This window comes from Aythya marila (assembly GCF_965140915.1).
Source record: "Aythya marila genome assembly, chromosome: 10".
Taxonomy (NCBI): Eukaryota; Metazoa; Chordata; class Aves; order Anseriformes; family Anatidae; genus Aythya; species Aythya marila.
In genome coordinates, this window is record NC_139051.1 from 14,849,942 (window position 1) to 14,862,188 (window position 12,247).

Sequence of the window (12,247 nt, forward strand, 5' to 3'; positions counted from 1 at the left end):
TATATAACACTGAGGCCAACAGAAATGCATAAATGTGATATATGAAGCATTACTCAGTAGAGAGGGATTTTTGTATATTGATTTATTCCCATCCAAGAGAACAGCATTTTCTGGCATCAGTGGGGTCCTGAGCACATATTTCAAAGTGAAACACAGACAGGGCAGCCCTTTCCCAGCTGTGCCTGCTGCCAAAAACTTCCAGCCACCATCTCCCCACACTTCCCTGGCCAAAGAGGTACAATGCAATCTGCAAGGCAATTCAGCAAAGGATCTTCAACATCCTCACATGTGAGATAGGACACCAGCACATGGAAGGGCCAGCCAGGTATAACCAATGGTTTGGGTGGGGAAAAATTCTACCTGAATTCTCCAAACTTCAAAAATGTGCCTGCTTTTGGAAAGCGATGATAAGTCAAGCAGGATTTACGTAGACACCGTGAGAGGTGAGAACAGGTTCTAAATACAATCTTATGTGATTGAATTTTAAGCACTCCAGTCAGATTCTTTTGGCATTACAGTGATAATCTTGGCATCATCACTCCCACAGTTGCCTGTGATTAGCAGTTGCCACATTTGAGTCTCCTTGTGTTCATCAACATCCAGGTCCTGCCTGACACCCCGCTGGGGCTGCAGATGAGACCACGGAGCAGACTCAGAGATGTTTGACAGGACAGATTTCAGTCATTCCTTTTCCTTCATCTCTGACCATCACGATTTTCTTCCTAGACCAAATACTCCTTTCCTTTTGCTCTGGTTTTCTCTGACAGCACAGTTAGCGCTATCAGAAATAACAGCAGTAGGTGGGTGAGACAGCAGTGTCCTGCCGGTGTCTTTTCACTCCCTGGTTGCCACAAGTGTGAGTGTACCAGCTTTTCCTAGCACTGCAGCCCCAGGAATAGTTAGCCTCTTCAGCTGGAAACTGAAAGTCTGAACCTACAAAGAAAAACCAGATGGGGGGAGAGGCTCCCATCCTCATCTGATATGTATGGTCAACAAGAGACAAAGCAGAATATGAATCAACAACATATTCAAAGGACAGGATTAGCTTTAATGGAAGAAGAGTATAATACAGGGAAATTCATAGAAAAGTACTTTCCCATACCCAGGAAGCATACTTGCCAATGTCACAGACTGCTGCTGGCAGAGCTGGGACTCAAAAACAGACCCTTGGCCAAATCTGTCTTAACCACAAGGCAGTTTTTGGCTCTCGAGAGTTAGTGTGAGTAGTTTGTATTTTATCTCGGTTAGAAGTCTTTAGTAAGTTGGGGCAACGGGGACATTGCATTCCACCTTTAAACTGCCTCTGGAGAGCCATATCCTCTTATCCATTAGGAGAGCAGAGGAGGCCAGGGAGGCATTGTCTGCTTGCCACATTAAGATAAAACAAATTGCTGCAGAGCTCTTTTCTGTTACCTTATGGTTGATGACTTCCTTGACTTTTCAAAAACAAAAACAAACAAACAAAAAACCAACAGTATTTTACTGAGAATCCCCATGTTTTCACACATCTTTGCTGGAGGTTTTTAGAAGCTAAAGTGCCAAACTCACCCTCTGTCACTGGTGTCCCTAGGTCACCAGCTTGGGTACCTCAGCACAGAGCAAAACAAGCAGAGACAGCCTTAAAGGAAACACAACAGTGTAAAAGCCTAGAACAACAGACGCTCAAGGAACTTTTTCTCAGCCACTTTCCGTTCATTCAAGGCTGGCTTAGCCCAAGAAGTATGAGACCTTCCAAGGCAGAAGTTGGATGGTTTCTGTTCCTGTACATTTTCTAAGGTACCAGTTTATCTCCAAGCAGCCTGAATTTGGGTTAGTTTTGCAGAGCCCTTGACAGGCTGTACCCTGGGGAAATCTCCCAGACTTCTGTTTTCATGATTACAGCTGACCTTCAAGACTTCTGTGCCTTTTTCCTCAGACCCCTGCGCTGTGGTCCCATCTTGAAACTATTTCTGATAGTGTCCTGAAAAAGGGACAGGATTTCAGTTCCATTCTCCCACTATTGCTAATAGAATAACACCTTGAAATCCCAGCATCCAAGTTGTAACAGTCACTGGAAAAAGAAGCAGGATTCCTCTTAGATCAAATAGCACAAGCTATGATCAAATTGAATATTCACAATACTGGCTTTGCCTTTCTTACCACATTTCTTTCTTCTAAAATGAAATATCTTAATAGCTATTAATAACTTAGAGATTAATGCCTTTGACAAATGTCCCATGTTGTGTCTGCAACCAACTTCCTATGCCTCATGGCATGAACCCTGAAAAACCACCTTCTGTGTTCACTCCAGCCAAAGGCAGAGAATAGAAGCCTACTTGATAACTGAAAAGATTCTGACCTGACATATGGAAAAGATCTCACTACGGCCTTGCTCTTCTATTTGTTATTCATATAACAAAACCAGTTCCTAGACCTAGAGATTATAAACTCTCTCTGGGTTTGCTCTGCACTACGGCATGTGACTTTCTATTGCTCAGTGTGCCAAAGGAGGACCTCGGAGGAAGTGGCAGAGGGCTGTTTATCCAGCTGACAGACTGGCTGTCTGACTCAGCTAATCCACTCCAGACCAGTGTACCTTCATGCTAAGCACAGAATCTCTTTAGTTCTTCACCAGATCATTTGAACTCTTTGACAGCTCAATAATTTACATAGTGGTAACAACTGGGAAGAAAATCACAGAAACGCTGAGGTCAGAAGGGTGCTCTGTAGATCACCCAGTCCAAATGTTCTGCTCAGAGCAGGGTCACATTGAGAATGTTGCTCAGGGTCACATCCAGTAGGGTTTTGTACATCTCTAAGGGCAGAGACTCCAAAACCTCCCAGAGCAACCAATTCCAGCGTTTCACCACCCTCCCAGTGAGCTTTTTCTTACGTTTAAATGGAATTTCCGGTGTTCCAGTTTGTTTAGCTTAGTGATATGGTTTAGTGGAGCACTTGTTAGTGTTAGGTCAGAGGTTGGACTAGGTGATCTTGGAGGTCTCTTCCAACCTAGATGATTCTGTGATTCCCACTGATAAGTCCCCCACTACCCTGAGCCTTCCTGTCTCTAAACAAAACAACTCCAGTGCTCTCAGCCCCTCTGCATATACTAGATGATCCAAGCTCTTCTTAATCATCATCTTGACCATTCACTTGACTCATTGCACTATGTCCATGTCTTTCTTTCACTGGGAGCCCAGCTGTACCTCACCAGTGCTGAAAGGAGGGGAAGGATCATCTCCCTCCACCTGCTGGCATCACCCCTGCTGGCCTTTGCCACAAAGCTCCAGTTCATGCTGGCTCCTGTTCAATGTGATGTCCACCAGGACCTCAAGGTCTTTCCTCTCCCAGCTGCTTTCCAGTTGGTTCTCCAGCCTGTTGTAGTGCCCTGGGGTTGCTCCTCCCCAGGTTCAGGACTCAGCATTTCCTCTGGCTGAACTGCAGGAGGTTCCTCTCAGCCTATTTGCCAGCCTGTTGATGTCCCTCTGGACGGCAGCGTGGCCCTCTGGAGTATCAGCCATTCCTCCAAGATCTGTATTGCTTCATTTTTTTTATGTAGGGCTTCATCCGAAGGGTACTGATTAATGTCGAAATACTCTAAAAGGAGAGATAATATTAAAATTTATTTTTGCCATGTTTGTCAATGATATGATCTTACACGCTCTGACAAAGCTGTGCCTGAAGCCTAGAGATGTGCGTGCACGAACTTCACCTGTGCATGACCAACTCAGCTCAAAGGTCTGATATCCAACATCCAAGCTCATGCATCCACGCTTGAAAAGGGAGAATCCTACACAGTGACAGTGATACGCATCCTATCCAGTCATTCCTTCCTTATTTCATTTGTCTGGCAAATTAAAGCTATAGAATTAAAAACTAGCAGCTGCAACTCAAAGCGGCCAATATCCTCTGTGGATGACTCATCCTCTTGTGTGGGTTTTTTTTGGGGATGTGTTCCTGAGGAAATGAAAACATGCTAGTGTATTCTTTTCTCTTGCTTTCTTACACAACTCTTCCTGTTCTCCTGCTTAGACACTGGTGTCTGTCCCTGTGGCTCCTCTCTGCATCAGGCTACACGTGCTGCCCGACCCTCAGTATTATGCAGGTAAGGCAAAGGAACTCCAAAAGGTAAGTGTTGTCTTATCACACCTGCTTCCACCTCTGGTGTGTCACAGCCAAGAAGGATGAAAATACCCATGAGATGGGCAGGGACTGAAATGAGGGAGAGAAATGAAAGAGAACGTGGTCCTGATGAAAGACCGCCCCTGTGCTGTTACAGCAAAGTGATGACAGCCAAGGGCTGTTTGATTTGCAGTGGAAAAGCAGTGGGCACACCCCACGTTGTGCATTACGTGGCCTTGCAAGACCATGAGAAACCAAACTGAGGAAGCTGAGCTGTGCTTGCGAAGCCTTGGTTCCAGTTGCTTCTCAACACACTTCCTCATGGTGCCCCGCTTTCCAGGTGGCTCAACGTGCACCAAGAGCTGGTAAGAGCTGCAAGAAGTCTGACCTCCTCCGAGTTGCCTGGAGGTGAGGATAAAGAGCACAGCCAGGGCCAGAGACACCGCAGCACTATGCCCAAAGGGACAGGCAGTGGGGAGGCAAACCCCATGCAATGATGGGAACTCCTCTGTCCAGCTAAGCTGAAGGATTAAGGAAGCTACAGCGTGAGGGGTTGTACCTGCAGTACACTGATAAGTCAGGATCCAGGAGCCCCAGTCCTCTCCCTTTATCCCCAGCCTACTCTGGGATTTCAGAGCTTCAGCCTGTTGGAAGGAGCTGTTTTGCACAGAGGTTCTCCCGTGCTCTGGTACGGCTTCTGATGAACTTTACATCAAGTAAAAGGTGTCTCCGTATGATGTAGGCTTGGCTTTCTGAGCCTAACATGCTGGATATGAAAGGAGCTGACATGCTGAGGTTTTCTCAAATTCTGTATTTTTAAGTGCTTTTGAGACTTAAAAATGTGCTCTAAAATGCTTCCCTTTAATTTCCTTAAAATTGTTACTGGAGCTGTTGGTATCTCTGACACATGTCAAATGCATCCTTTTCTCTGTTCTTTCTCCCCCACTACACGGTACATACAGAGATATAAAAAAAGGTTTTCAGCTTGGCACTTCACTACCCTCCTCCACACTTTTTGAGCACTTAGCCCTTTTTTTCTTTCTTTCTTTTTTTTTTTTAATAATAAAAAAGAAACTAAGGGAGTGCACCTAACTGAACATATAATTGTTTCATGTAAAGTTTCCCCAGAGAATTATATGATCTCAACCTGTCTTCCTTAGGCAGCATATAATCATGCAATCTACTGGTTCTTTGTTTCTCTTCGTTTTTTCCCCCCAATACTTGTAATAAGTTTTCCACCTTGTCTAGACATTTCTGACACGCGTTTCTTCATCTTCAGCAGCTGCAGCAGCTCTGCTCTTTCCACACCTAGGTCCAGCATCTCAGCAGCACCCAACTCCTCGTTCCAGTGTCTCCTCTGCCAGCACTGGCCACACTGAGATCACAGATACTCCTACCCCTTCCAGCCACATCTTTTGTCTCAACAAAGGGATTTTTATTTTTTATGTTTAACATCAGGACTGTTACCCCATTAGGATGAAGGCTCTCTCTTAATGGGAGAACACCCATAATGACCAAAATGGGCCGTGTTTGACAATCGGTGGCTCTGAATGCTACAGTAATTGCTGTTAATAGGTAGGTATGATCAGAGTTTTTCCACTGCAGTAGGATTTAACAGGAAAAGTAGGACTGCCACCTTTATTTCTATTTTAAGAACAAATGACAGTATTTCCATCCAAAAACTCTTTGTACATGGAAAGATGGCTGTGATATTTCTCGGAAATTGTGGTTTGCCTGCCTTGCCTTTCCATTGCCTCTCTCACCAGCCTACATCCCCTGCTGATAGAGCACAGCTGGAGCTCCGTAAACCAGAGCCTCCCCACCATGGGAAGGGTGGAGGCAATACAGCACCATGCTGTCTGACCAAAGGTTCCCCCAAAATTCCCACTGAGCACTGCAGCAGTGTTTCAAGGTCCCATCAGAGGCCTGGACAGCATGCTACTGCTGGAAAAGCTCCGTTTTCTGTCATCAAAAAGCCCTGTCTTCCCAACCCAGGTCTGAATGAGTCCAGTCGTTCAGTTAATGCTGAGGCAGAGGATAAGTATTGCTTATAGAGCAGGAATCTCCTCTCCCCTAGTTCACACACAAGGGCAGAGAGAGCAGAATGTAAAATTATTTGCCATTGTGTATTGGAAAAGTGCAAACAAAGTTACCTTGGAATGGGATTGCATCCGTTCGGCTCTAGGTTTTTGCCAGCCACCTAGCAAATATGTTCCCTGGCATGAATGTTTGCTGAGAAAATAAATCACATTTTTAGGCTTTTGTACAAAGTAGCACTGAAGTATGTAGTGGTGAGTATTTACCTCTCCAGCTTGATCATCAAAACTGCCCTCATCCACTTGGAGATTAGAAACATACCAAGCAGCTGATGTGTCCAAACAGCGAAACTCTGGATCCAAGCAACGGAGCTGCAGATTGTGTTTACACACCCTGAGTGTCCCAAGTACCTGCATCTCACAAAGCAACCACAAAGCCCTGGGGCACTCCAGAAAGTAGGAAATAGCTTGAAACTGGGTTCAGTTGCATCCAGGTTTCCTCACAGGCAATACATCCCACTCCCAGCTCCGCTGCACCTCAGCTACCCTTGTAGTGCCTGCTGTGCCTGGCCCTGCAGAAAGCAGGGGGTTGCTCTCATCTGGTCCACTCTAGGGGATGAGGTTCTCATAGCCCAAGGCCACGCAGTGAGTCAGACCTACCCTGTGTTTCCTGATCTAGCCAGCCACTGGTACTTGCAACCCATTTACAAATTCACAGCAGCCTCCACCAGCAATATTACTAATAGTCCAAAACATTCAAAATACATACGCAAGAGACCTGAAAATATATATATATTTTTTTTGTAATTATGCTTTTGTTTCTCTTTATTTCCCTTTGAAGTTTGGAGCCTTCAAGGACTATATTTAGCAGGTTCTTTCAGCAACTGCATTGTACTTTGAAAAAAAAAAAAAAAAAAAAAAAAAAGACAATCGCTTGATCCAGGACCTTTCAATGAAACCCAGTGTTACATTGCAGCAGACTGCTGTCACCCTGATGCATGGTGCATTTGCAGCGCTTGTGATGAAAGTGAAAGAAACTTCTCCATAATGATTCATGGGCCCCTGAAGTAGCTGCTAGAGAACAGCAGGCTGAACCCACGCCTGTCACAGCACTTCAGGTGGCTCCAGCAGCATGCTCTCTGAAGTCCAGAGCAGAGGACATCCACCAGTCCTGAGTGCCAAGAGACCTGGCTGCTTGACTCTCCACTGACTCAGTCACTGGCTCCTGGTAAGTCACCAGAAATGATTCATTTTGCCCCCTGCAGAACGGCTCCAAGGGTTGCCCTCTCGGGGCAGAAGCTCTCTGACCCACGGCTGAGACTGGCACCAAACACCACGCCAGCACTCCTGATGAGCAGCTCTGTTCTCACATCGGGGCCATGGCACAGACACCAGCAGAGGAAACTCCCACAGTGCTGGGGGAAACCAGCTGAAGCCCCCTCCTCGTTTAGATGTCCCAGGGGCTCAAAAAGCAGCAAAACACTGCAGTTTCTTGGTGCTCATCTTCCTTTTGACAAAGACCAGTTGGAACTGATTTTAAGGCCTGTTGGAGGATCTCCACCTTCTCCATTTTTTGGAAAAATTTCTTTGCAGCAGCCTCTGTTGAATTCCTCCCCTCTCATCCAGGGTTAAAAACCACTGGGCTGTATCCTGATTAACAGGACTTAAGAAAACTGGGCTCATGTCTTAATTAGTCCCCAGCACCAGACCTGCATCCTTCCATGGAGCAAGGCAGGGGCTGTTTTGCGACGGAGGATGGAGGGAACTCACCAAAGCAGGACCCAGGAACTGCAGTGGCTTGAAGCAACACATGGGTGAGATGAACACAGAGAGAAGCCAGACTGGATGAATGAAGGAACAGAATAAACCGCAGCACGGTTTATCATGACCTGCTGCATACCCAGTGCTATCCATGACCAACAATCACCACTGCCAGCCCATCTGCAGTGTACCACTGCTGTACCATATGAAAGTGCTCTATTTTCCTAATAATGTCCTCTGTGAACGTTACTTCCTCAGCTGGCAGCTCCAATCTGCCAGAACATTAATGAGAAACTAACGAAGAGTGCCAGGCTAATACAGAAGCAGTAACGAAGATTAATCTCTCCCCAGAGAGGATGACATGCCTTCTCAGAGACCTAGTGCACTGCAACAACATTTGGAGGGTCAAAATTAGGTCAATGAAAGCTAATTAATAGCAAACCTCTCTTTTGTTCTTAATTATGGAGCAGTGCATAGGGATTTCAAATAAGTCACTTATTCCATTCTAGCCACCGCATTCCCAAGCCAGGGCCTATAACCCATGTACCAAGCTGGCGGCACATCTGGGCACAGTCTATCAAAGGGAAACTAACAGAGCCAGAGAGACTGGGGCTGCAACTATGGCACCAACTCTGTTGAGTCTGTGCTTCAGAAGAGGGGTTGGATGAGGCAGGACCCTAATGAGTGAGTCCTGTGCCTCAGGCCAGGCTGGGGTTCTTCTCTTCTCTCCACAACAAGCTCCTGGCCCCCTCTGGCCTCCTTTGGAGTTGGTTCTCCCACAACACGACTTCCCACTGTATCATTTCTTGCCAAAGGATGCTGTGGTTGCTAGAATCATATGTACAGCCTTAATGAGTCTGCTAAAGAGAGTCTTCGTCAAGGGCTGCTGCATGCACTGATGTTACTACTGGCCTGGAAAGTTCCCCAAGGCAGAAGCAACACAACAAGACCATGCAACACCAGAGAGCCTTGCTGTTTGGGAACAGTTCAGAGTTCCCAAGCACACTGCTGACTTCCACTGTGGCCTTATGGCATTTCAGTTCCCTCACCTTGAGTCCTTGCCCAACACATGAAGGCACTCTGGTAGCTGAGGCTATGGCATCCCAGGTAAAGCTACCATCTCTGGTGCTTGTGTGTCCACAGCGCCTCAAGACACAACTGCAGCAACAACCGGCACAGGTTTGGTGAGGATGCCTCCATTCTTCCTTCATCTCCCCTGGGTAAACCCATAGGAAACAAACAAACAAACAATCAAACAAAAAAAACCACCAGCAAATAACCCCCTGGGCTGTCTCTGTGCTGGAGAAAGCACCAAGTTTCACTGCTGTAGAGGAGATGTCAAGCAGCGAGCACTTAGAATTCCTGTCTTGCCTGGCCAGAGCCCAAATGGAAGCAAATCCTCTGCAGGCAGGACAGTCCTGCCAGCTCCACGATCCCACAGAAGGAAAACATGCTGGGTCTAAAGAAAATCAATGACTTTGCACATGTCTTTGCAAGGCTGTGTTCAGAGAGGTGACTGGCACTGAAATTGCCCTACTTACCACAAAAGCAGTGACAGTGCCACTGCCGCAGCAGGGGACAGACTGACTCCAGGCCTTGTTTCAAATCTTGTTTTCTAATTGGAGCAGGCTGTGCTGCCAGCAAGAAAACAGGATCCTTTACAAGATCAGACATACACGTCTCCCACCATGCTTTCAAAGGTGAGCCAACAGCTCCACAGCAGCATTTAACTCTTGCCCAGCTGACATCCACAGCACCAGCCCACGCGTTCTCCCCAGGGAAGGAAGGAGCGGGGTGAAAATTCAGTGGGCTGCAAAGATGTGCAGTGGCTGCTGCAGTCAGGGACACTGCAGCGTGTTCTGCAGAGAGATGCTGGAAACATCAGTGTTGGGTGAGTACCTCTGATATGCAGCCCACCTTTGAGAAATGTTGGGCAACTTTACTGTGAGCTACACAAGAGAAACTTTGCATGCTAGCAGAGCAAAGGGAAGCCATCCTAATTCTGCCTGAACCCTTGCATGGGACTAATTGCCTGCCCAGCATTTTAAGCTGGGCAGTGCCATTTCTCGCACATGTAGATGTCCTCTCCAAGCACTGTTGGCAAAGGCTCTGGAACAGAGCTGCCACCTCTTCTGACTCGCACCCCCTGATGAAGATGGCAATAGCAGGACCTGCTTCAGGCCACAGGTCTCAGTCTGGAGGCGCTCTGTCCCTCCTGAAGGAGCACACTTCCCAGGCACCCGCTGGAAACACTGCTCCCTCAGCATCCAAATAAAACGCCTTGTGTATTCTGCTAAGGCGAGCACTGAAAGGAAGGCAGGACGTACCCACCTCCTGCTGACGGCAGAAGGACTTAGGCACCTAATTCTGCTAAGCTCCTTTGAAAGCCCTGCATTTCAACACTCAAAGGTCTGCTCTAATTGGCCAAATAATTGCCCATGTCACGTCTGTGCTCTTAAACGATTGGCAGGAGAACTAACTTGCACTGATTCACCTTATTCTGACTCACAGTCATTTATTTGCACTATTTCCAGCACTGGGAGTTGAAATAATGATACATGTTTTCCATACGTTCACAAGAGAATTCATAAACTGCCAAGAATACATGACTTCATGTCCAGCTGTGCCAGGCTCTCCTAGCTTCTTAACAAAATAAAACCAACCAGACCGAAGGTGTGCTTAAGTTTGGGAAAATATTAATGCAGGGAAACCCTCTTCTTCTCCATTTTTAAGTCAAATTCCAGCACTGTGAGAGCTTTGAAGGCCATCAGACTCAAAGACAAAGTCTTTCCTCTACTACAGCTTTAGCCCTTCCTCCCTAATCTTGGCTGGTGCCTTCACACTTTGCAGGAGTGCCCCCTATGAGGGCTGAAAACGCCCTCCTGGCTCCACAGTGCTTTTCTAGTTCCGATTTTTGTGTTATATTTGACCACCAGCTGGTGCCAGCTATGACAAAGACACTGTCCCCCAGCACACAGCCCCCCATTGCTCTCAGCAGGGACAATGCAAGCCACCTCCAGCTATGGCACAAGCCTCTGAGCCCTTCACATTTATTCCCTCCAGTACTGTCCAAACTTCACCCCGGGGGCCTAACCTCCCATAGCCCATGGAGGTTTACTTTTCTTCAACATTTTCATCCTTCCAGCGGGACACTCGACTAAATAAAAAGCATTGGGGGATTGATTTCAGCCTTCTAAATTCAGTCATCAACTAAGGCTTATTTCTAGAATCATGTTAAGCAGAGGAAGGACTTCTCATCTGTCAACATCAGGTGCATACCCCAAGGCTGCTGAAATTACAGGAGGACAGTGTACTGAATACAAGGTATGGGTACACGAGCAAGTTAGGTTACCCTTAAACTAAACCATCTATCCCAGGACACATCACATCACTTCTGACCACTTCAAGAAATGAACTAATGGAGGTAAAACCACTAACTTAATTCTCAAGCCAGAGCAGTACCAAAAAGCCCCTCGATTTAGCTGAACACAGAGTGAGGGAAGCTGCTCACAGAGCCTGACTCTGAATCACTCTCCAGAATCTGAATCACTTGGTTTCAGCTCAGCCAGCAGCTCCAGCTGAAAGCAACATGACCGTAACTCCCTGTGTGTAGTTCCCCCAGGGAAATGCAAAAACCATCTTGCAGCCATCCTGCAAAAGAGGAACCAAGAGCATGCCAGGCACTGCATAGCATGGCAGCGGGGTGCTGCACCAGCAAGCCATCCCACAACAGCTCCACCTCCATCTCCCACTGATCTCCCATTTTCTCTAGTCATTACAAGCACAGCAAGCAGCGATGGTCAGGGCTGTGAGCAGAAAGGAAATTACTTCAAGTGGCCAAGGACACGGGGAAGGGCACTGAAGATGAGCCATGCTGGGGTGAAACAATCCGTCAGAGACACATATGGCTTTTCAGCAGCATGTGCAGGCAGTGGTGGGGTAGGAGTATGGGAGCACCCCCTGACTGACTTTGAGCCAGTGCCCTCAGATCCATTCCTTAATGTCAGTTCTCTCTGCCTTTTCAAAGAGGAATGCAACCTGGCTGTGTCCGTGTAGGCCAGCCCTGTTCAGTGAGGGTTTGTGGGGCCACCCCACCAAGGATCTCGTGAATCTCACCCTGCACCGAGCCCTCTGCTTTAACAAATTGGCGGCGCTAACCAGCCCGTTTCTGTGACCCACTTACACACAGACTCAGCTCCTCTGAAACCAGGACAATTAGCGAACTTAATTGCAGTGACTTTGCAAATAGCCTTTTGTCATGATAAACACTGAGCTCGAAGACAGGATCAACGAACCCAAGGCAAAGGTGCCGCTGCCGCCTGTCCTCGTCAGGTAACCAGGGAGACGGG

At 47.1% G+C, this 12,247-nt stretch overlaps 1 long non-coding RNA gene across 1 annotated transcript in view; it reads right to left on the reverse strand.

Annotated features, from left to right (window-relative positions):
• Nucleotides 1-1,078: 1,078 nt before the first annotated feature.
• Nucleotides 1,079-12,247, reverse strand: part of LOC309881706 — a 91,059-nt gene continuing 79,890 nt past the window's right edge. The window contains exon 5 of the long non-coding RNA XR_014318172.1: nucleotides 1,079-3,576. This is a non-coding gene — a long non-coding RNA (uncharacterized lncRNA). The remainder of the gene's footprint in view (nucleotides 3,577-12,247) is intronic.